Genomic DNA, 24873 nt, shown 5'->3' with positions numbered 1-24873 from the left:
GTTTTGGGGGACTTCTCTGTTGATAGCCTCTGTCATGTCTCTAATAATGTCAACTTGTAAGGCACGATTTCCCCTTTAGAAAGCTGTGGTGATCTTCTCAGGTAAACCATTTACCTAGATAGCCACTCATTCTAGTCTTTATTTTTATTTCTACTAATTCTTTTATATCTCTTGGATCAATACTGCCTGGTCTTTCCTCCCAATAGCCTAAGATGTCCTATATAATCTGACCCCTGTGTTTTAGGAATTTATTTATTTTTGTGAAGGCTGTCAAGTGAATGGATGTGGGCTTGCTATAACTCTGGCTTAGAATCTTTACAGTCAAAATAAGAGGTTTTGTAAGACATTATGCATTACTTAGGGAGTGTGATCTGCTGCAAGTGAGAAAAGGAGACAGCGTGACACTGGCTTTCAGTCCACCCAAGTGACCAAGGAGCAGTACTGGCCTTAGGCCATGCTGTCCGAGTATCCCGTGTTTTAGGGAACACAGCTTCGCACACATATAATGGTCTCACGCACTCACAGGGATGAGAGCCCCAGTCCTGGGAACAACCCAAACCATGAGCCTGTGTTGTCGTCACTGCCCAGGCTGGGCCATGCACTGGCATGATCTCCCACTGGGGGTGAGACTTCTCCAGTCCAACACTTTAGGGATAAGACCTCTGTTTGGCCTCACTCTCCAGCTGAGAAAGAAAATCCCAGTGCCAGGTCTGAGGGTGCCGTCCCTGCCTCTTCCTTTACCAGCAAGACCAAGGTCGTGACCTGCTGCAGGAGCACGTCCATGCGACGCGACCTAATTATATCTGCTCATGTTATAGGAGCAGATTCCCTTTGGGTGGGATCGGATGCTCCTTTCCCAAAGGCCTGGCATTTGCTAAAATTGGCCCTGTGGTAGGGTCTACTTCTGGCTGGAAACCAGAGACACACGTTTTGGAAGCGGCGTTGGGCTTCCGAACCAGCCCATTTGCTGTCAACAGCAGCCGGCAGAATGATTTGAATTGGATTGCTGTTACGGGACAAATTCATTGCTTTTCTTTGAGATTGAGCACATTTCTCTGCCTGACCTTAACTGCTATTGAGGCAATAATTCTTCTTGCTCGAACGCTTGTCAAATTCCTGACATTAAAATTTTAAAATATAATTAAGATGAAATAAAGAAATCACACGCTGCCTCTCACAGCCTCATTATTTCATGCTGATTAATGTTGCTGCAAACTTCTCGTTGAAGCTGGTGAGCTGAGAGGAGTTGAGGTTAGGTCTTAACCTTTAAAAGCCCTGTAGAGTTTAATCAGGGGCAGTAGACTTTCAACAGGATTTTTTTATACCAATCTGTATTTTTCATAACAGGATATAACTATGTGTCTAATTGCATAGGCAGGTCTAAAGAGCCTGCAGAGAGGAAGCAGCTTATTGTCAGGTTCTTTAATTTTTAAAAACACAGCTTGAGAACATACCTGTTGGGTTACGGAGTTGCTTTCTAGCTGCACGATCTCCTCATCAAACTACCGTGTGTAAGAACCACTTTGCTGAGGGTAATGCTAAGAACGCTCAGTGCAGATTCATTTTGACATTTAAATAATTCAGAGAATGTTGTATATAATACTATAAATCATGAGTCACCCTTGTGGTTGCTATGCAATTTGACAGGTAACGCAAGAGCAGAAAGGTCATTTAATTGCATGTAAAGGCAGTATTTTTGATAGTGACCGTTCCTCTATGCTTGGAATAAACATTTATATCCTGCTAAATCTTCACAAAGGCCCTCACTGCAATTTGTGCAGTGCTTAATCAACTACAAGATTTTAAAAAATCTTGTTTAAAAACAAGTTTGAAAGTCTTACGCTTCTGGGTGACTTTCTTCCACGGGGATCACCAGATATCTTCCAGCTCCCGGTGCCTGCTGACGTATTGCATAGACTTTCCAGAAGTTAAACTAATGAAGTAATTTTGAAGAGTTGCCCAAAGCTTTAAAAGTCCTTTATATGTTATATTCTGTCTAATAAGGGCTCAGAATAAGAGAGGATTAAGCTAGCTGAAGACAAAACCCATCTGTCTTGCATAGGGATTATAAAAGCTTCAATGCTTCGCACCCTATACAGAGCTAAAAGGGGATCTTTGGAACATTTCTGAGGAACACAACGTTATTTCATTTTGGAAAGAGATGACGGAGTCCAAGAAACCTGAGGGCAACAACGCTAATATAGGACAGCTGGCTTAATTTCCCTGTTCCTCCTTCATTAGATGCAGAGATTTTAATCTTTGATCACTTTGAGTTGGGCAGAAAAAAAAGACTTGAAGGAGAATGAATAGCCTTCCCTCTTCCTCACTGGATTTGGACAAGCAGTTTAAAAAGTCTTCGGAAATGAAACTCCTCCATGAGCTGCCCTCCTCTGCTCGGAAACATCCCGTGGGGAGGAGCTCATTTTGGCTAGAAACACGCTGGCTGTCTCGGTGAGAACGGACTAGCAGATACCACTGCCGTAGCTGTGTAATGCAGGTATGTCTGGCTGGTGCAGAAGGGCCTGTTTGCAGCAGGTTAATTTTACACGTGTCTTGTGGGGGGGACCCTCAATGTCTCAGACTAGCTGGAATCTGAGAAACCACTAAAGTATAGCCCCAAATCCCTGGTAGCTGTTCTAAGCAGCTTCTCCCAAAGCAGGTTGCTTGGTGCTCTCAGGCAGTGAGAGTTTCTCCTTCCCGTTAGCAGAAAACCAGAGAAAAGCAAGATGGTTGTGGCGAGCTGTAGCAAGTGATACGATGCGGGATGGACAGGCAAATCCTCATTTTGTTGCATAGGCCCAAGAAAGCCGCAGCAGAGTCAGTCACAGAGGCTTCGTGTTTGTAGACTTGAGCGTCGGTGCCGTCACCCCCAGGCTGGGCTGCTGCACGAGAGGGTGAAGTAGTTTTTAAGCTTCTTGCTGAAGCTGGTAGCGGTGTGACGTGGGGTCCTGCCAGCCTCCCGCAGCCCGGGCTGCTTCGGCTGTGTGTGCCCCAGAGCTTGGGGGTACCAGCAGCCCCTGGGGTGGGGGGATGGCCACCTCGGGGGGGGCACCCCCGCCTCCCCCCCTGGCCGTCGTCGCTGTGCGGCGCGGCACCCCCACGGCACATCGCTCACGCTTCAGACGCAGTAAGATAAATACGTGAATTGAGAGGATAATTGCCTCGCCGGGGGCTGCTCTGGGGGCCGGGTATAGCGGTTAGGCAGTGGGATGGATTGATGCAGGGCCTTGCTGCTCTCCCACGAGACCGTCCATGGCACTGCAGAGCATTTCCCTCCAAAACGGCTTTTAACGGCTTTTTGCGTGAGCCGCAGCCCCTCTGCTGAGCTGCAGTCCTGCGGCTGTGGAATGTGGGCTGACAGGGACCACAGGACCTTGGGGGTCCCCGCAGTGCCATGGGGACCGTCACCATCCCTCCTCCCTGCCATCCCTGCCAGCGGCAGGAGGCAATGGCTGGGAAGGGGCTGCTCCAGTTGGGACAAGCACGTTCCTCCCCCCCCAGGAACCTCATGCCCTTTTCAGTGAAAGCAAGCAACTTTGCTACTTTGCCAAAAATGTGTTTTGGTTTGGAACTTTTTATTCTGCTCCAAACAAACCATTCACCATCTCTGCTCCTCCTGCCTGCGGTCTGCCAGGGAAGTGTCAAGAGATGCCTCAACAGTGGGCAAGAGGTAAAAATCTGCATGTTAATGTTCTTGATGGCCAGTTCTTAACATCTCCATAAATGTTTACAACTCCATAGTGCAGCACAAGTGGAAATTACTCTTGAATTTTTATCAACTGATTAAGAGATGAAAACAAATTGTGGCTACTGAGGTTTACTGTGTAAAGCTGAGGAATGTGAAATGGGGGTTTAATGGGGTCTTGACTTTGGCTTGTTAAGCCTGCTGATGAGGGTTATAAATTAAGCGCTTATGGAAATGGACATCTACTTATTAGCAGACTTAATGCATGCATTGAAAAAGATAGGTATGAAAAGTGCTATCTACTGTTACGCATGTCTGAAGCTATACTGGACTTTTTTCGATCTTGGAAGAAAGCTAAAGTTTAGCCTGGATTTTAACAGCACTTTGCTGTCTATTAATGGAAGTGGCATATTATGACAACACTTCATTTCTTTTAATTGCTGACTTGAATTTACATTTGTTTAGTGAGATGCTAAAATGAACTGAGGATAGTAATAAAAAAAAAAGACTACAGCAGATTTGGTCAAAGCAGCTGGCTAGTGGAAACAGTTTTTTTTGAAATTTAGATTAAACCAAGATTTTTCTTCTTTTCATGAAATCATTGCTGTCCACAAAATGTCCCATAAAAATTCTTTCTTTTTGTAAAAGAAAGTGAAATCGCTTTTATGGGTATTTCCCTTTTGGGTTTATGTCGCTTCAAGACGTCTGTGCACCATCACAGTAAAGGCATCACAATGGTATTTTAAATACAGAGCACCTGTTGCTAACATTCAAGTTGTTTCATTACACCACACATAGGAGAAGCTTCTGTTTTAAAAAAAATCATGAAGAATATTCACATGTCAACATTTGAAGATCTGGAGGCTTGTACCATAACCAGCTCAGTACTCTTTCTCCAGGAATTCTGTTTGTCCAGTGTATACTCAAAAAGTTCACATTAATTCCCACATATGATATGGAGATTGGAAAATTGCAGTCAGTTTGCTGATTCTGAGAACATTAGTAAATTGGTAAATAATCTTGCTAGGACAGATCCTTAAAAATCATAGTTATTGCTAGTCTTTGAACTACACTGACTCAGCCAATACTGGTCATCAATACTAGAAGAGATAGCTTCAGCCAGGTATGCTGAACCTGGGTTCATTACGAACCTCTGAGCCCTTGCTGTAGTTTAGTGTTGATGCTGCTGTGTCTTGCCAAGACAGTCGCGTCCTGCAAATAACATTTTCTTAAGCTGCTCTATAAATTTGAAATGACTATGGAGGTCAAGCAGGCTCTTGTGAAAGCTAAGCCATTTTTAATGTGTGTTCTCCATAGATGAGGTTGCAGCTCAAGAGAGCACTTCAGTAGTGCCCCAATCACACATTTTTCAAGTGGGATGTTTTCAATGCAAATGTCATGGATTCACAGAGTTGCGTACTGGTAAGTTACAGCAAAAACTCTTCAGTAACATCGGTGAAAAAATACGCAGTCTTAAAAACAGGCAGGGGACTCTGTTGGAAAGCGCTCTGCTTTCCACATGTGAGAAGTGTTTCCCTCCTTTGTCCTTTCAGTACTGGCATACTGGTAAACCACGATGGGACTGTTTGAGGTGCCTAGGCACTGCCTGAAATCCAGCAAGTAGCTCCCATAGCGAACTTGCGCCACTAGCACCAGCAGTTTCCGTTTTCAGGGGTATACAGGCATTCTAGCAAGTCACACCATTAAGACAGTCATTTCCCAAAAGCGGGGGGTGTGTGTGTGTGTGGTTTTATAGCTGGACACCTGTGAGATTTCATCCCCTCCTAGCTGAGAATATGGCCATGTTCTGCACCCCTAGTACTATCCTGGTAATTTCCCTAGAATGAGAACCCTTGCTTTCACCTGATTAGCTGTCTGAGAATCTGTTCTCAATGTAGCTTTGATTGCCAGTAATAAAGACAATTTGATTCTCCCTTATGCCTCGGCTGCCTGTTAAATTCACTTTGGACAGATAACATCACCATTTTGCAAAGGAATGTTAAAAAAATTGACATGTTCTTTCCTACGGAAAGATCAAACCACTGAATATCTTCTTGGTTTAGATTTGAGACGCTCATCAGAGAACTCCAAGAGCTGGTTTAGTGCTGCAGGCAGATTGGCACAACTCTCTTGTTTGGTTCTGGTTTTGCATACAGCATCAGAATCAAATCCCGGCAGGATGGATTTGCTAAACTGGTAATGTGGGCACTGCACCCCTCCCTGCGCACCCAGCTACTTCCTGCAGCCCGACAGCACACTGGGGCATCCATAGACACGCTTGGACACTCTGCGATGTTGTGCTGACATCAACGGCTTTGACCCTTTATACTAATAAGGCATTGCAGTATTTGGTACATTTATCAAACAAATCCGTATTTCTCTTGGCTCTGGCACTGTATTGAGACATAATGCTGGGAAGGGGCTACTGCATTCCAGGGCTTGGAAACAGAACACAAGGTTTGGGAGCACCTGTTCGTGTCACCAGTTAAAGGTAGCTCCTATTCCATATCTGGGTTGAATAAGAGTAAATAACGTGTTCACTTCAGAGCAGGCTGTTGTGGTTGCATCACCGCGCAGTGAAACCAGGCTTAGATTAACATGTGAATGTAGAAGCACTATGATACAATTTCAAGAGTGATTTACATTGCAAATACAGAAATTTAATGTTACAGCGCAGTGTGGGGGAAATTCCAAATTTTACCAGGTACTTTACAACCTTTTGGTAGAGCTGCCTGGTGAAGTCAGACGTCTCTGTAAAGGGGCAGACGCTAATGGGAATCTAACATCAGCCCATGAACTGCTGTGATCCTCTCTGTTGCAGCAAGTTTAAGGAAGTGGACCCAGCATATTGGAGCTGGAGATGTCTATTTTGCACTGATTGTGTTTTCCTCCACATTAAATAAAATAGCACTGCTTTGTAGCAGAATTTAGCAGCAATTGTTTGAGACATGCTTGAAAAGTAATACACACGCACTTTGAAACGTCAGATCAAAAAGTCAAATGCACAATACATTGCACATTACTGTGCTTTTTATCAGACAAGAGTTTAACAACATTCTCAGCTCAAAAAATTCAAATCGATGCCATGTCGAGGAACAGACTCTAGGGACTGAAGACCATTTTGGTGGTTGCTAATGCAGTGATGATTTTCTGTCTAAAGCCAAAGGGATCGATAACTCCAGTTAGAAAGAAAACCCTTCAGGGGAAAGAGAACTTGTGTCAGAGGAGCTCACTGGACTGTTTAAGTAACAATATTTTATAGATCCAACAAACAAGCTATTCCCAGCCCAGTAAGCAACATTCCTCAGCTGCAGGTCAGGTACAGCAGAAATTAATTTAGCTCAATAATGTGTGTAGCTTGTAGTACCATCCACAGCATTACAGAATTAATTTGGCAACACTTCCAATTCGGGCCTGGCTCTCCACAAGACAGCTCACAAAGGAGGATCACAGAGTCACCCATAACCACATGCAACGCTTTGGAAAACACTATGTATAATATACAACCCGTGTGGCTGGATAGAATCATAGTATCGGTTATGTTGGAAAAGACCTTTAAGATCATCAAGTCCAACCGTTAATGTAGCACTGCCAAGTCCTCCACTAAACCATGTCCCTAAGTGCCACATCTACACCTCTTTCAAATACCTCCAGGGATGGTGACTCAACCACTTCCCTGGGCAGCCTGTTCCAATGCCTGACAGCCCTTTCCACGAAGAAATTTTTCCTAATGTCCACTCTAAACCTCCCCTGGCGCAACTTGAGGCCATTTCCTCTTGTCCTATTGCTTGTTACTTGATAGAAGAGACCGACCCCCACCTTGCTACAACCTCCTTTCAGGTAGCTGTAGAGAGCGATGAGGTCTCCCCTCAGCCTCCTTTTCTTCAGGCTAAACAACCCCAGTTCCCTCAGCTGCTCCTCATAGGACTTGTGCTGTAGACCCTTCACCAGCTTTGCTGCCCTTCTCTGGACACGCTCCAGCACCTCAATGTCTTTCTTGTAGCGAGGGGCCCAAAACTGAACACAGTGTTTGAGGTGCGGCCTCACCAGTGCCGAGTACGGGGGAACAATCACTGCCCTAGTTCTGCTGGCCACACCATTTCTGACACAAGCCAGGATGCCGTTGGCCTTCTTGGCCACCTGGGCACACTGCAGGCTCATATTCAGCCGGCTGTCAACCAGCACCCCCAGGTCTTTCTCTGCCGGGCAGCTTTCCAGCCGCTCTTCCCCAAGCCTGTAGCGTTGCATGGGGTTGTCGTGACCCAAGTGCAGGACCCGGCACTTGGCCTTGTTGAATCTCATAAAACTGGCCTCAGGCCGTCGATCCAGCCTGTCCAGATCCCTCTGTAGAGCCTTCCTACCCTCAAGCAGATCAACCCTCCTGCCCAGCTTGGTGTCATCTGCGAACTTACTGAGGGTGCAATCAATCCCCTCATCCAGATCATTGATAAAGCTATTAAACAGAACTGGCCCCAAATCTGAGCCCTGGGGAACACCACTTGTGACCGGCCGCCAACTGGATCTAACTCCATTCACCACCACTCTTTGGGCCCGGCCATCAGCCAGTGTTTTACCCAGCGACGAGTACATCCGTCCAAGCCATGAGCAGCCAGTTTCTCTGGGAGAATGCTGTGGGAAACGGTGTCAAAGGCTTTACTGAAGTCCAGGTAGACAACATCCACAGCCTTTCCCTCATCCGCTAAGTGGGTCGCCTTGTCATAGAAGGAGATCAGGTTAGTTAAGCAGGACCTGCCTTTCATAAACCCTATGCTAATAGGTGTTTCCCTTCTGCATCAACTGTAACAGGAAGGTTTTATCCATCCCAGCAGATCAATGTCTGCTTGAAATGTAGTGACAAATAAACATCACTTCTGCCTGATTAAAGCATGTCAGAGAATACTTCCCGAAACAGACCATCCAAATAGCTTGAACTGGGAAAACGTTTGTTGATTAGGTTGTGTGTTTTGCATTCACATGTAAATGGTAGTGAAGGACCTGATGGGGGTCATCTCAAATCCGTTCTCTCCCAGAGCTGTTGATTGCCATTCTCTCATCTCAATCAAGACCTAGTGATGAGCTGCATATATTAAATGCTAACTATGGTTTCAATTTACATGTTGTTGCAAAGTATAAATTCAGCATATGAAAAGGTTTTCTGCAGAGACTTACCCGTAGCCTCACAGAATGAGTAAGAAATTCTGTCCCTCAATGTAGTAGAAATGTACTAGCAGGTGGGGACTCCTGCACTTGGTGGCTGTCTGCCAAAGGGATATTCTTATTTCTGAAGAAGGGAGGACAGTCCTTGTGGAGGGAGGAGTGTTGAAACTGCTTCCCGATGTAGTGAAGGCTCAGAAACCCTTGGGACATTTGGATGACAACTCAGGCAAACCCTGAAAAGGGACAGGGTATGGAAACTAGTCTGCTGGGAAAGGTGTGCAGGCTGCTGGCCAGGACAAGCCCGGAGCCCAGGCGTGAGGTAAGTGCCTGCAGTTCTGGGGCTGGTGAATGAGAAAGAAAGGCAGGTTTCTGAGAATTACGCTGTGTGAAATAGCTCGAGTGTTATTTTTCTTTCCTTTTTAGCACCTGTGTCTTTGCAACTTTTTTTTTCTAACTGTGCCAGTTGTGTGTGGTCTAAATAAATACTTTATATTTTTAAGATAACTGACTTGAGTGAAGGCTTATTTTGAAGTAAAGGGAGAGCTCTGTTGCGATGGCTTTAGTGATGCTTACAACCGACACGTTTGACTGCTCAGGCAGAGCCCGGGACAGTGGCACATTGCTTCCAGAAGGCAGCAGGATAGGTGCCCACTTGACCACACAGGCTGCTTCAGGAGCTTATAGTGGGAGAGTCTGAAAGGAAGAGATAACTTCTGGTGCTGGGGGAGGGACACCCCCTGGCCTTTGGAAAGACAGGGGACACCTCTGCAGTCAGCATGGTCTGTGGCAGACGTGTGTGGCTGGCAGCCTTGGATTTGAGAGGATTTCTGCATATGGTTCTGTGCACTCGTCTACCCAAAGTGGGGATCACCAGCGTTTAGCTTTGTCTGAGACTGCTGCTGGGAATGATTCTCCTTAATTTGCTTTAGCCAAGCGTATCTCTAACCCTACAAAAATGGCTTGTCTCATTTTTTTTTTCCTCTGTTCTCACAGGTTCCTTTCTTGCCATGCAAATATTGATCTGGAATCAGCATAGGCCTAATTCTACTCCCACAGACCTTGCAGAATAATTTAGAAGGAGTGCACTTAAAATAACAGTTGTTTTGACTACCTCATGCTTAATATGAAGTGACAGTTCTTCTTAATGGGTGTTATCAAATCACCGTTTTGCATAGACTGTCTTACCCCTATGGAGGGATATCATTCTATGCTTAGCACTTGAAATAGGATTTTAAGTTTAAATGCTGTATCCAGATCTCTATATTTAGCTCTTCTTGTTTCAGAGGTATTCAACTTGCAAATCCCTATGCTTCTATTTTATATAAAGCCTATTTCAGATATTTGCATTTAAAATTAGGTTGGACTTACGCGAAAGGCTCTGCATAGCATAAGACAGCTCGCTTTGGAGACAGAAAAGTAGAAAAACCTCCCTCTAACGACCAGTAGTTCAATGCATGATCCTCAAAATGTGCAAGAGATGATCACGTCTCACAGTGCTATTTTTCCACTGTGACTAATGCCCCCATTCCAGTCCTGTTCCCACCCGATCTTTGCCAGTGCAAAACACTGTAATTCATGCATGGAGCTATACCCACAGATATGGATGCCAAAAGCACTTAGCAGCCTGTGATTCACTTCAGCAGACTAAGATAATGCATCCTGTACATAAAGAAAAATATGCTTTTAGTCTACTACTAACCTTTTTTTTCTCTGAAAGGAAAGGAATTATCTGAGCGGGGTGCTCCTCTTCTCCAGGGCAACAGTTCTGCTGAGATGAAAATGGTGGTGTCTGTATATAGCCTAGCCAGTCCTTGGGGTAAATGTAGCTCAGATAAAGCACTTTACTTCTCACTCCCGCGTGAGCCACAGTGACATCAGTTTAGCTAAAGAGTGCTCATCCATTCTTCTTCATCACAAGCAGTGATTATTCTTGCAGCATGGGCTGGTTTCTGTCTCTGATACAGTATGAGCACTTCTAACGTTGCTGGGAAGCAGGGAGTCACTGGGATACTTCCTAATGTCGTCATTACAACAGAGGGAATCTGCAGAGACCCCTGCAAAAGGCAGGACCTTTGCATGAAAGCTACTGATCACTGTAATAGCCTCCTTCTCTGGAGAGAAAAATGGATGTACCTGGAGATGAAATCCAAGGAGAGCCTGAGGTACTTTATAGCTATAGTTTACAGAAATCAGCACCCAAAGAACATCTGTCAGGCTCTGGGAATCTGTCTTTCTGTAAGAAGGCCTTGTGACATGGCTGGACATGCTGTGGGATGTGGAACGAGTGAAGCGGGGCATCTACTGCCAGCTGTCATGCTAGCCCTGGAGAAGGAGGGAAAACAGTCTCTGCTCTTCTCACCACCTGGAATAAGACAAGACTGTTGCCCTAGTTTGCAGGGACAGCTTTGTTGGAGTTTAAAACACTCTGATGCTGACCTGATGAACTAGAGCAGCAGCGTCCCATCAGCTCTGTTAGGAGCCGTAAGACCTATTCTAGTGGTATGTTTGTCCAATTTTTCCTCTTTATAGAGGGTCTTTCAGAGATGGACAAGGAGAGGGCTAGTGGGCTGTGTACACTGGGTGGACAGCCCTCTTTGGTCATGCACCAGGTGGGCATCCAATTCCTCTAGACACTAGACTGTTCCCAGGGGCTCTTGGGTGTAAAAGGTGGTTCAAGTGGGTTCTGGTTCACATGAACTACACTAGAAGGTTGAGCAGTAGTGAAGGGAGTCTCATTTCACTACACTGGGATTTTGTTGCATCATGGAAAACATCCAACCTCTGGCTTGGTGGATTATCTTCATGTGACATCAGCAGGCTTTCATGATGACAGTAACTTGTGACCTGTGTATTCAGTGAGCTGTACTGAGGATCAAAAAAACATCCAAAAAGCAGCAGCAATAGATGCAATACCTGCCTTATGAAGAATAAACTCACAATATTATAGAGTGCAGATGCCAGAGAATCAGGGCTATAGGATGTAAGACTGGAGCTCCATCTCTGAAACACCTGGTGGGTGGCTTTCCCTGAAGTATGGCAAGGCATAATAAAATGCTGTTAGTGGCTTATCAGCTTGCATGCACTGATCACTGGACAAATACTGAGAGGTACATGGCTGCTAAAGTATCAGCTTTGTGGAGCTGTTATTATGACAGGAGATATCTAATGGTAGATTCCAATTCTACTAGCGAAAGCAAACCATCGATAAATAAGATTGTTTTGACCAAGATTACACTGAAGGGCTAGGGTAGTGCAGTCCCTACTTTGGGGAAAACAGTTCAGATAAAAAGTTAAATGCAACCAAATATGTCCTGCAACATCATTTCAAAATGGAAGCCAGAACACTGGAACATTTTATATTTGTTTTTATTTTTAAGTTGAAATTAGCTATTGAAATTGGTACCAGTCAGAAACAGATCAGATTGACCTCAACCTAGTAAACATAAATGTATTTTTCTTTGTCTTTCTTTTCCTCTGTGACTTTTGAAGTGTTGGTAATTTTAAGGTTTTTTTTGAAAACGGAGAAGAATGCTGGCCCCCATCCCTGCAAGGCAGAGAACAGCTTGAATTTCATGTTTTCAGGCTAATGGGAGTAGTGAGTCCTTTCACTCCAGAGTCGGCTTTGTGGGTGGACTGCTGTAATACGCTGGTAGGGTATCTCAATTACTCCCCTTTTATCGTGTGCTTTGTCACTTTGAAAACCATGCTTCATTCTTGTGAGCTGTATTTCCTAATATAGCAGAGAGAATGAGAATCTTTTGCCTTCTAATTTGTACACAGAAGTTTGAATGAAAGTGCTCAGGACCAGCTGTTTTGCTAATTCAGTTAGCCAGCTGCCTCTGTTGTCTCTATCTGCCTGGCACTAGTTGATTTTTTTTCTCATTTCCTTCCTGCAGCAATTGCTAGGGTTAGTCGTTGAGAGCTATTACTTCATTTTGTGAAGTAGAAAGTTGTTTTCCACATTTCTCCACATCCAGTTGTTTTTACTAATTGCATCTAGCCATCCACAGGACTGCAGTTGCCTTTTAGGTCAAGAAGCCTGTGCTAAGTTTCCACCCACTGGCATAATTATATTCCAGTTGAGGCAAAGCAGTGATTTGGCTGGGCAGTGTGTCCGTGTGTCATTAGCATGGCAGCGTGGGTGAGGATGCTGCAGGATTTGCAGGCAAGAGGGACACCAGGTGCCTTACACTGGTTGCGAGTGAGGAGCACTGGGATGGCCTCGGTCTTTGGTCCCTTGAATTGTATCTATAGCACATTGTAAAGTAATCTTACTGAAATGAGGCTGTACAAACCGCTTAAAACTGGGGCATGATTTAGGTACTGCATAGTAACTAAAAAAAAAAAAAAAAGGAAATTAAAAACCCAGAAACTTTACACTTACTGCAAACTCTTGAACTTTAAACATCTACATACTCAAGAGGAGATTTAACACTTTTTCTCACTTTGATGCTATTATGACAGAACGCTTTACATCATCTGAGCTGCCCAAGAGTGTGAAATGGGGATAGCCTTTGAGATTGTAGGAAACTCAAAGTGGAAATGAATTCACTGGAGATAGGTTAGTTCCTGTAAGTCTCTTTATGAAAATGTTTCTCCCAGTCTGTTAAGATTATCAGCTGCTATGCTAACTGCCTGTGATAACACAGGAAATTAAAAAATTGTGGTAAGAAATCTCAGGCTGCTTATTAAGCCTTTTTTAACCGTCATACAAAACCAAGGGAGCAATGTTCTCAAAGGAGGATTTCCTAGTCTCTCAGAAGCACAAATACCACCGTAGATGGGGCTGCATTTGCTATCTGGGTAAGGGAAAAAGTTGTGGGGGTTTATTTTCTTATTTTTCTTTTGTAATGTTCCTGATCAAAAATATTAAAAAAAACCCCAAACCATAAAAATCATCAGGTAACTCTTTTTTATTTCTTGTCTTTGTGACTGGAGTCTCCACAGTTGCATATCGGCAAAAATAATGTCTGGGAATGATTAGACAAAAATGTACCTTTAAGTCTTTTTCTCACATCTGTAACAGAAAGTCATATTGTTTGGGTGTTCTGTAAAAGCAATTGTTGCCATATATATTGTGAGAGAAGGACTAGAGTAAAAGAAAAGCTAGTTGTTACAGCTTTGGCCTTGGCTCGTCTATTCTTTGGTACAGTCAAAGACCTGAGGGACTCCATCTCCAGGGTTCCCCAGATGCACCTTCATGCTTTTATGAAGTGTTTCATACTGTAATGTTTGATGTTGATACAAAAACGGTGTTGCAGGCACAGTTCAGCTATATGGATTTCACTAGGCTTGTAGGGAATTGCCTTTGCTATAGTCCCTCCTCCCTCGCCCCTATCCACTGGATCAGTCCAAGGAGGAGGAGTTTCCCTGGAGTAAGGAAAGGGTGGAAAGATAATGTTTCCAGGGAAATGTCTCCAATCACTTAGGTCTCTACTGGTTGTAAATTATTGGCTGATAATGAAAAGGCTTGGTTTGTGTGTTGGGTTAGTTGAATAAAAGCAGTATTCAGGACAGCCTTAAATACCATAAAGCTAGGAGCTGCATGGCTTTGCTTAAAATGTGTTAATTTACGGATGGGTAGTCTGCAAAATGTTCTGACCTAGCAGTTACAAGGGATGTAGCTTGTTCAATGTAGCCACTCACTTTTCAGAAGATCTTGCTTTCACTTAGGGTTTTCTGTGTTATCCATCACTGCAGCATCTCCAGACCTTTTTCAAATCATTAATTAGGCATGCGCTCAGATCTCATCAGCTAGAAAGCTAAGTATATCCTTGAGCACTCTGAATAGAGATGGGAATACCCATATGCCTGAATGCTTTTCTAAATGGGGTTAACCATGTGGAATATAACCTATCCTGCAGTATTTGCACTATGACAATTTATCTTTGGTGCAGTGGGCTATCAGTAATGCTAAGATGAACTGTGTGTCCATCACACAGTCTATGCCCTTTAAACTAGGTAGTTCCTGGACTCGAGGTTGTTTTTTCTCCATTCCTGCTCCCCAGAGTGCCCTCAAAGCTAAAGATGTTTAGTTCATTGGCTGTGTTAAGAGGTCAGACATAAATGACAAAATTTCCCTCATTTCCTGTAAGTTGTGAGTAGTTAATTCCAAAGGAGTCAGGCAAGGAAGAAGATGCTTTGCTGTGCTTGCAGAAAAGCTGAGCTTTGCTGGGGGTGATCCTTGCTGCCTTATTCTGAGCTTGCAACAGACAGGCAGAGGATATCTGGGGGCTCTGGATCATTAACTTGACTGTGCAGTAACTGCCATCAAAGAGGACTTCGTGGGGGACCTGTGAGAGTTTGACTGTAGATCCCTGTGTCTCTAGTGTGGCCCAAGGCTCCCTGGGATGGACACTCTGGCTGGTATCTGCTTCCTTTTTCATATGCTGGAGCAGCTGGCACAAGGCCTTTGATCTTTGTGACAATGGCCAAGCAGGGTTTGCATATACAAGTACGAGGTACTAAAATATCACATTACCCTGTGTATCTATATCTAAGGTCACGGGTTTATATCCTTAGGAGGTATAAGAGCGAAAGGAAGTTGTCACAGGATAACAAGTTTTGTTTGGAAAGGCAAAGAAATTCAAACTGGAAATACAAAACACTGGCCAAGTATTTAATGTGTTTGCTCCAGATTAACTATTTATTGTTTCTGTGGTCTGGAGGTCTGGTGCCTGCCTATGCCACTGGCAAATGTTTGGTAATTTACTCTGAAAGGTGTCTGTATTATTATAGGTTTTTTCATAAAACAACCCTGAGAATGCAAGCTGCTTTAGCTTCAGGGTTGTGATTTCTTTCATGGGGTTGTCAATGTAGTCATAGAGAGAAGCTGTTAAGAAAGCACCAGAAAGTGGATTACGTAGTGAAAAAACTGAGCCCCTCTCCAAATGCTTTCTTTGTACCTGGAAGAAGATGTCTTAGTGGTCTATAAAGCAGACTTTCTAATAATGAGGAGTTTTTGCTTTTCTTGCTTTCCTCCTAAAAACTGTGAAAGCCAGCGCATGTATATCCAAGTGCTACTGCCAGAATGAGCCCCATTACATGGGCACCAGTCCCTTAAAGATAGGCCTCCACTGCCCAGGAGAGAAGTTTGTATCTGACTAAGTTCTTTGGTTTTGAGTTACTTTCCTAAACTGGGTATAAAAACAGAAAGAAGGCTTGAGTGTTAAGGGTGCCATTTTCCAGAGAGGCAATATTAAGCAATGTAGGGCCTATAATTTTTGGCAGTTATCAGAGACTCCCTGCTGACTCTAAGTATAAGCTTTATGTTATGTTAGAAGGTAAGATCAAGACATCTGCTGTAGCTGGTTTTAGCCAGAAGGCAAAGCACCACCATCCTTTGACTTCAGGTTAAAAGGTCTGTTTCTTCTCCAACAACTGGTCTGCAGGTAACTGTTGTGTTTAAGCACCTTGTCTTGTCCTTACCTCACATAGTCTTCTGCTCTCCCAAAAGGAGAGAAAAATGCTCTTTAGGATACCCCTTAGTAAGGGACCAATGAATATTTTTAGTAGTCCTGACTTGGAAGTTCCCGTGCCATGCTAGACAAAAAGAGGACAAGGAGCAAAAGCCATAAAGGGACCTTGTGGATGCTGCCAGCTGCTGGTACAAATGGCCTCTCGGTATATTTCTCTCTTTTCAGTCTGGGCTTCATATCTTTATCTTTTTCCTACATCCTCATTTTCAAGAGCTATCCTTTCATCTGCTTGCAGCCTAATCTAGTAAACATCCACATCAAGCCAACGCTTCTCACATTTCGTTGCACTCTCCATTATACCCCTCTTATCTTTTACCCTAGTCTGTCCTTCTCTGTGACCGTTACCCTTCCGTACTCACTAGAAGAGGCTCTGACTTACATCCTGTTACTGCCAGGGACAAGCATGGTCCAGGAGGTGTCCTGTGGCCGGGACAGGCGCTGGGACAGGCACCGTGACGTTCTTATCACCTCTCAGCACCCCATTGCCAGCACTTACTTTTAAGGGCAGAAATTCAATAATGCAAATAAGATGGAATGATTGACTATATTTGCATGTTTTAACATACATTGACTTTATTTGAATGAAAGTTATAAATGCTTTGACTTTGAGCCTGGCAAGGCTGTGGTATGAAATAAGCCTTAAAGGATGCTCTCGGCTGGAGCCGGCATCTCCCTGGGCTGCAGGCCAGCCAGTCTTGGCTGCTCCCGTTTGGTGGCACCCAGAGCTACGCTGGGGCTGAGCTCTCTGCCTCTTAGCTGTTTCCTGCCATTATCTGGCGTTGCGTTGGCTGGGGATCGGGGAAATAAATAAAATAAACCAAAACAACAAAAAGAAAGAGGTCCTGGCTGCTCCTACCTGCTGGTTCCTTGCCTCTGGCTTCTACATTCCTCTTTCTGACTTCTGCCTGTTGCCGGCTATGCTGAGCCTGCCGCTGCCCGGCCCTGCGCAGGGGCAGAGCACCCGCTCAGCCGCACGCCTCGGGGTGCTGACAGCTAAAGTCACCCTGGGTTGAGCTGGGCGAGCAGCCCGCCGCTGCTCCTGCTCCGGGAGGCGCAGACCAGCGCGTGCGCTAGAAACCCAGCTCACGTTTTTCAGTTCGCCGTCATCTACTGAGGCGTATTTGCTGGGGTGTGTGTACTGAGGATCGGGCCACACACGCAAATTTCTGTAGGAAGGAAGACGAGATTTTTCAAGGATTGCGCGTACAAGCATCAAAGTTTGTTTATTTGTACGGTCCCGTAAGGTTATTGTAGGATTGCCCAAGCAGTCCCTTTGAAATTTGGAGTGCCAATTGGTGTGCGAAGTCAGTAGCGCACAAATTGGAGTCGCTTATTCGCCGGGAAAGGAGGAGGATTCCTCGCAGGCATAAACCTCAATTTCTCCAGTTATCCCCGTTCTCCTGTCCCCCCCCGCAGCGCGCCCCCCTCGCAGGGCTGGGCTGGCGGGCCGCGCAGGGAGCGCGGCAGTGCGGGGCAGTGACGGCAGAGGGCAGCAGGGCCCCGCCGCCGCCCAGCCTCCGCTCGGCGCCGCCCGGCAGCGGGGAGGCGGCTGGGAAACGGGAGCCGCGCGGGAAAGGTGCAGATTCAACAGGGAAGCGGCAAGGGCGCGTTTCTGCTTGAAGCATTGCTGCGTCCTTCATTAAGTTCGGACGCCGGGAATCCGCGGAGGGTTGAATTGTATCTGCCATTAACCGCCGGTGGTTGACAAACACCGGCTAGCGGATTGCCCTTAGAGTAGGATGGAAAGGCAAGTTGGAGAAAGCGGTATTGCCAAGCTAAGGCTGACTGCTGGCTCTTCGCTCTTCTTTCTTGACGGTTGTATCAGTGCCACCAGGTGGGGATAAGATCCTTTTTAGTTTGATAGTGGATTTTCCTTCCCGGTTCCTTACTCGGGCTGGGTCCTCCAGCAGCGATTGAACGCAGCCCTGGAGGGTTGGGATGTTCGTGTCTGTCCGTGTCTCAGCACAGCTCTGCCAGCAGGTAACCTGTCCGAGAGCCCGCAGCCAACCGGCGTTTTCCGCTAGCCTCTTGAAGGTAGTGCCTGGATCAGCAGCGCAGTGGTACCATCTTAAAGTAGAGAAATTGAACTCGATTGACGGCTGGAGAGGGCAAAAGAATAAGATACATTTCTTTGCGTTTACCTTTCATTCATCACTGAGCTGACTACCTCAGAATACCTCTTGAGACAGGGCGGTGCTGTCTTCATCGTGGACGGAGCACTGACGCGGTGGTAGTTGTCGCAAGTTAGACTTACCCGAAGTCTCATCAGAAGCCTGTGGCAAGTCTCTGCTAGCCCAGCCAACGCACAGTGCTTCCTCACACCCGGGGAACTCGGTGCTGGTTAGCGAAGGAGACGTTTCCCTTCCAGCTGCCGTTGTGTTACTGCACGTGCTGAGACCTCAGGGACGTGGAGTTACTGCGCTGTAGCGCGTAGCATTTGCATTTGAGTAACCTGGATTTGGCAGCTCTGAGAGACTGATTATTTCAGATGCTTCTGATAGCATACAAGTATATTTTTATTGGCTGATAATGTAGAAATCCATGTGTTTTAATCTGAAGTCCTTCTGTATCTCTTTAACTGAGGCCATATCCTAAGTAGCAAGAAAGTTTTGTATCACATTAGGGAAGCATTTCCAGTGCTTTCTGAGTAATCTCTACATAGATTTCATTTTTTGTATCAGCTGATGCAGATGTCCTTTTCCATAATATTCAGAATTGAATGTCCATCTAGTCAAAAAAGTATCCTATCTCCTATCCTCCTACTATGCTGTGGTTATCACTCAATATTTGTCTAAGCAACATTGGCAGAGCCTCCTAGTACCAGGTTCTTTATAGCAGTGAATCAAGTTAGTTATTTTTCAGTCTAATATGTGTATATATGTGCATATCTCCTGTGTTTAGATAAAGATTTCAGCTCTTGTAATGGGGGAAACAATGAGTTATCACCAAATAGGGACAGAAAGCTTAGCCTGATATTATTTCATCTTATTTTTTTCTCTTTTTTTATTTCTTGTATCTCTAGCAGAGAGGTACAAAACATCCTTTTCTGTTTGCTTCTCCCTGTTTCTCAAAGAGCCCTTTCAACCACAACATCCTCTCTGAGCTCCTTTGCTGGAGTGATTAGCATGCGCTTATGTTTTTGCCCCACTTTCCAAGAAACCCTTTGCTTTGTGGATTCTTGCACAGATGTTGCTTTCTATGTTAATGTAAGACGGAAATATAACAGAAATGTGAATTGCACAGCAACTGCCAACCAGAATATGGCCCCACACACATGCTGTGAAAGCAATGGTGAGAAGATACACAGCAGGACCTTGGGAACAAGCTTATTAGGCCATTAAATTCTTCTTCAGGTTATAATGTTTACATTCTCCTTTTCAGAAAATGGCAGATAATTTTTTTTTTTATATATTATAAGCAAAATCACCAGCAGACACTCTCCTGTATGGTGTCAGCAGCCAGTCCATGTACTTGTTGGCACGCCATCAGTGGCATGCTGAATCTTACAATTTCTGCAGAATTTAGTGAAGGAAAAATACCCTGGAGGTGCACAAGAGAATAATATAAAACAATATTTTCAGTGGAGGATGGACAAAGTAATGTCAGGTATCATGGGCTTCTGCAGACTTGTCTTTGTTAGTGAATTGCTGATCAGTTTATGCCTCCCTGCAGGGCTTGCCTCCTGGGGAGGAGGAGGAGAAAGGTGACCAGGCGTGCCCATCCGCCATGGGGAGACACACACGCTCTGGATAGTCAGGTCCTGTGTACTGGTAGAAACATGGCAGGAAAGTGTCCGTCTTCCAGTCTCTGAAAAATAGGCTGATATTCCCTACAGAGCTGTCAAAATACACGGACACTGGGGACAGCAGAACATCTCCTTAGTCGGGTTGTACTGTGAAAAGCTACAGAGACTACAGCCTCTTCAGAGACGTGCAGTGGTGTATGTAACCCCAGTGCTGCTGGGTGGGAGCTGCACAGTGGCTGCTGTGTTGCTTGTGCTAGAGAGCGCTCACCGCAGCACCTGGGGCTGTAGTGTGATGGTGTGTGGAGACCTTGTGCACAGGATAGCCGTTTGTGTTGTTATCATCCTCGGGATTTATAAAGGGGTGCACACTGTGGTTTGGTGTCTAGGTCATCAATGCGATGGGCAGCCAGTGGTGTTGGAAATCTGTGAAATGCGGGGTGCGATGTACTGCACGGAGCACTTTGAGTTGGAAATTGCAGCCTGCCACCCATCGTGGGAGAGGCCCTTCTCATGATGCTTAGTAAACCACCATTAATGAATTTACTGTGCTTTGGCAAGTGGAAAAAATGTTTGTCTCAAACATTTTTTACCCAAATCTCCTTCTGTAAAGAAAACTGCTGGGAGACTGATGTAAGGATATTGCTATAAAAGCTCAGCTGACTCCACTCGATAGTTTGGAGTCCCAGCACTCGCTGCCATTGTAGGAACAGAAGTTCACCATGTGGCTGGTGGCTTATTACCTTTCTTCTACTTCAAAGCTCAATTAAAAGTGTACAAACCCCATCTTTCCTAATCTGCTCATCCTTGCACTCGGTCATGTAGTTTTAAGCAACGCTGCAATACTCTGTTGCGTTGTGAAGCAGCAGGGGAAGGGAAAGCCGGGGGTGGGACGCAAGACTATATAAACAGACAAAACAGTACTTTGTAATAAGAAGAAAGTCAGCAGATATTATGTTTTGCCATTTGGCAATGCAACCTTTTGTAATTAAATTGTTGGGATGAAAAAGGCTATCTTAGTTATTTAAGGGCTAGGGAAAAAGTACAGTCAAATAAATAATTCATTATACTGCAAAAAGTTATTTTAACTTTAAGTACTGTGAAATTTTTCAGGGGTCCCTTATTTATTTTCACTTCTCAGTGACAGATTTTTGTTAAGTTTGAAGCTGTAACCCAAAATTTGTATTCTGTTTTCTTGCAGGTAAGTCTGGATTGGTCTGTTTGAACTGTGCAGTTTGGGAATGTAAGTGAACAAAGTAAGCCTTCTTCAAGCTGTCCCCACCTGTTAACAAGGTCAGAGTGCTGTCTTTATTTTTGAGCTCTAATACTTTAAATTAAAATGAAAATGGAATGGATAACATAATTGCAGATTGATATGGCTATGCAGACACAATGTGATCTTTCTGTTTATGTCAGATGTGAATGCCACAGAACAAATATGTGTTATTGAGAATTATTATACAGGCTACCGTTTCTCCAGTTCATCCTTAAACCAAGAGTGGGTGGAGATAATACGAAATATTCATGTTACTGATATTCTAAAGGGTAATACAGCTTTTTATAATATTTTTTCATTGATCATTTACATGGGTTCTCTAGTTACGATTGATTCCCAGATCTAAACATTTCAGTGCCTCCTCTTGAATAGGGCCAAGTTAACAGGTCACATGCTGAAGAGCTTACTTTGTGGATCGTTCAGAACTGATTCTCTTTTATTAATCACCTGGCAATGGGATCTTGCTATAAGTCAGTAAGATACTGCTATTGGACTGGCATGCTTTGCTTCCTACCTAGCCCTTGCTCTGTGACAACTGCTAGCAGTAAGAAACCTCTTAACCTTGCAAGCTTCCTTGCATTGGAATGAGCAGAATCCATTGAGATGGTGTCATGTTCATTGTGTCAGAGTTGAAAATTATTTCCTTTTAATTTTTCTTCCTCTTTTTTCTTCTCCCATTATCTCCAGGAACAATTAAATTCACCTCTTGTCAAATTCTGGTGTTGGCTTTCTTTTGAAGTGTTGTCTGTGTGAATCAAACTGTGGCTCCTTTAGAAGTACATACTGTGAAGGATTCTGTTGTCCTAATCTCTGATTCTTATTCATGTACCAGTACCAGTACCAAAAATCTTTTTGCAGTTATATCTGTACGCCCATGCTGTGGTATCTCTTCAGAACAGTGCTATTGTAATGCTATTGCAGGACAGATATTGATGATCAATACACAGAAAATGGTACACAAGGCACGTTCTCCTGCAGTCATTTGTGAAGCTTAAAACTGTTCACTTTCCAAATACGGACTTTTTTCATATTTCAGCTGGACACTGTAAAAGGTACTCACTGTCCTCACATTCATTGATTAGTTCTGCACCACTCTAGATTTTTTGCATTTGGTTATCTCATTTCAATTGCTATTCAGATCAGCCAGCAAAATTTTATATGAATGCTAAGAAACTTCTTATGCTTGGCTTTTTTCCTTTCCTTTTCACTTCTGTTGACTGATGTTAGGATGTTTTTTATCAACTGAGAAAAGGGTCCATATGTTCTTTACAGCTGTATCACCGCTACCATTTTGAGGATGAAATAACAAGGGAGTGTTTTCCCATGCTAGTGAGTGCCTCGCTTCTGGAATGAAGCTGAGATTTGAGGTGGTAGCAAAATGTGTTACTAGATGCACATATGCTGTATTTCTCTCTCTGAATGACCTATAGTTTTGTAGTAGATGCTGTATTTTTTTCTTCTGAAAGATTAAAGTGCTTTTGGTCATGCTCACCTGTCTCTTTGGACATACTAAACATAACATCCTCAATATGCATTCACATCCACTTTTGAACACCTTCTGGCTACCAGTTTTATACCTTAGCTTGCGTCCTGCACTTGGTATAGAATAACTGATTCACCACAGAAGGGTTACGCTTTCGAAGCCTTTTGAGTCTAACTTTCCATTTTTGGCTTTTGAAATCAGTTTCGCTTCCAAAACCTGGGTGAGGAGGCTCTTTTCCTCTGCAGCAGTTGATCAGCCTCTAATTCATGTGTGTACTATTGACTCTGTCATGACGTGATACTTCTGTGCCTTTTCATACACGACATACTGAGCTCATCCCTTAGGTACCCAGCTGTATTCCCCCTCCACATTCCTTACATGCCCTCATCAACCTTGGCTTGGGGAGTTCTGCACAATGAGCAGTCTCCACACTCCTTAAACAATTTATTCATCGCCTCCAAGAGCAATAAGCATCACTTTGAACCAGGCACATTGCACATTATCAATGGAATAAATATACTGTAGTGTAACAAGGCTGTGTAGTATTTCTCATATTTTAAGGAACTCTGGAACAATTAATGGAAGAGGGGTTGGACATGAAAATGCCATCGGTCATGTCTCATTGCAATAAAAAGCAGGCTTGTATTTCAGCATTTCTGTTTGAAATTTATAAATGCCTCTTTCAACGGTTTTTAGATGTAAGTAGATAAAAAGTTATTACACGTGAATATGAATACTGACAAATAAAAAAATAAAGCCTTAAAAATAAACATCTGATGGAGTCGTAAGTTATAAGCAGCATTTTGGAAAGAAGCTCCATTTTAAAGAAATATACAAAAAAATAACCTTCTGCAGATCCACTGAAGTTGAAATTAATATTCAGGTCATATGGTCCTTACACTGGCTGCAAAAAGGATGCTGAGGGGTTTAGGAGATAATTTAAAAATTAATGCTTTTGAAAATGCTGTCCATATATAGCCATTGTTTACCCCAGCATATCTCAGAACTCAGCACTATGGTAGATTTCATCAGGCTTTAGAATTTCATTTTTAAAAATACACCTCTTCTGTAAGCCTCCCATAACAAGTAATATTCATTTGTTGCCCTTAGGCTAATGATAATATATGAAGAAAAATACTCTGCCTTAAAACAAAATGAAGCCTAAAACCCAGAAGACTGGGATTGGCAGTTATCTTCAGTTTGTGTGGCGTCTATAGAAAGCTGCACTGTCAATTTAGACCTTGGTAGGCTGCGAAACAAGGAGCCTTGGGAAGTATGTATATGTGGGAGTCCTTCATATGAAGGAGAATTGTTATGGGAAGCATCTCTTCCAGCTCACCTGGTGGGCTGTGCTCTGAGGATTGATTGCTGTATTGCACTCTGAAATCTACTGAGAGAGCCTCTAGTTTGTGATTTATACCTTTATGCTGATGTTGAAATTCTCCTTGTCATTGTTTTAGTAGAGAAGAGGAACAAGTCAGAACCTATTGCTCTTGGAAAATGTAGGAAGGAGAGGCTTGTGATTAGACTTTTGATCAGGCAGGTTATTGGGATACCACCAGTGGAAAGGCAACAAGGAAATTCAGCAGAGAGAAGGGGTGGAGAGGATTCCTACGTTTGAGATATTTGCAATTTTAGTATGAAAAATGAGTAAGTTTATTTCTTATGTTTAATATCAAATCAGTATTTATAAAGGCTGGGCTATTTTTATTTATAAAGAGAATTCTGCTTGTTCAGGGTCTTTGCGGTGTTCTTGGGGGAATGGAGTGCAGAGCTGTAACACATTTAAAAATACGTTTTTAAGCATATTCTTAAATGTATTTGTTTGGGGTCCTGGGATTAGTAGAGGAGCCTTGCAGAGTGCAGGGGGTACCTTCAGTTTCAGTCTTGCCTACTTGATTAGGCACAGCACAACGCAAGAGATTTCATTGAGTGTGATGTGACCCAGAAGGTACTTTTAGTGGTTAATTGAGCTTGCTGGGCACTTTTGCAAAAGAAATTGCTAATATGGTTGGGAGGGGAAGAAAATAAAGGTTGTAAGATTAAAATATA

At 43.9% G+C, this 24873-nt stretch overlaps 1 protein-coding gene across 5 annotated transcripts in view; it reads left to right on the top strand.

The window, feature by feature from the left end:
- KCNIP1 (potassium voltage-gated channel interacting protein 1) overlaps window positions 1-24873 on the top strand; it is a 467611-nt gene that overhangs the window by 288752 nt on the left and 153986 nt on the right. Inside the window, exon 1 of one of the 5 annotated variants that reach the window (XM_029998241.2) lies at window positions 9131-9161. The exons of 2 other annotated variants lie outside the window; for them this stretch is intronic. The gene's annotated coding sequence lies outside the window, so the exon portion shown is untranslated. Of the gene's footprint in view, window positions 1-9130; window positions 9162-18092; window positions 18155-21210; window positions 21356-24873 lie in introns of those variants that run through there. 2 more of the 5 variants (XM_029998240.2, XM_029998237.2) reach the window with 2 other exon arrangements.

Source organism: Aquila chrysaetos, chromosome 22 (genome assembly GCF_900496995.4).
Source record: "Aquila chrysaetos chrysaetos chromosome 22, bAquChr1.4, whole genome shotgun sequence".
Classification (NCBI taxonomy): Eukaryota; Metazoa; Chordata; class Aves; order Accipitriformes; family Accipitridae; genus Aquila; species Aquila chrysaetos.
Note: the sequence above shows the minus strand (reverse complement) of the source record. Positions and strands in the feature narration are given on the sequence as shown.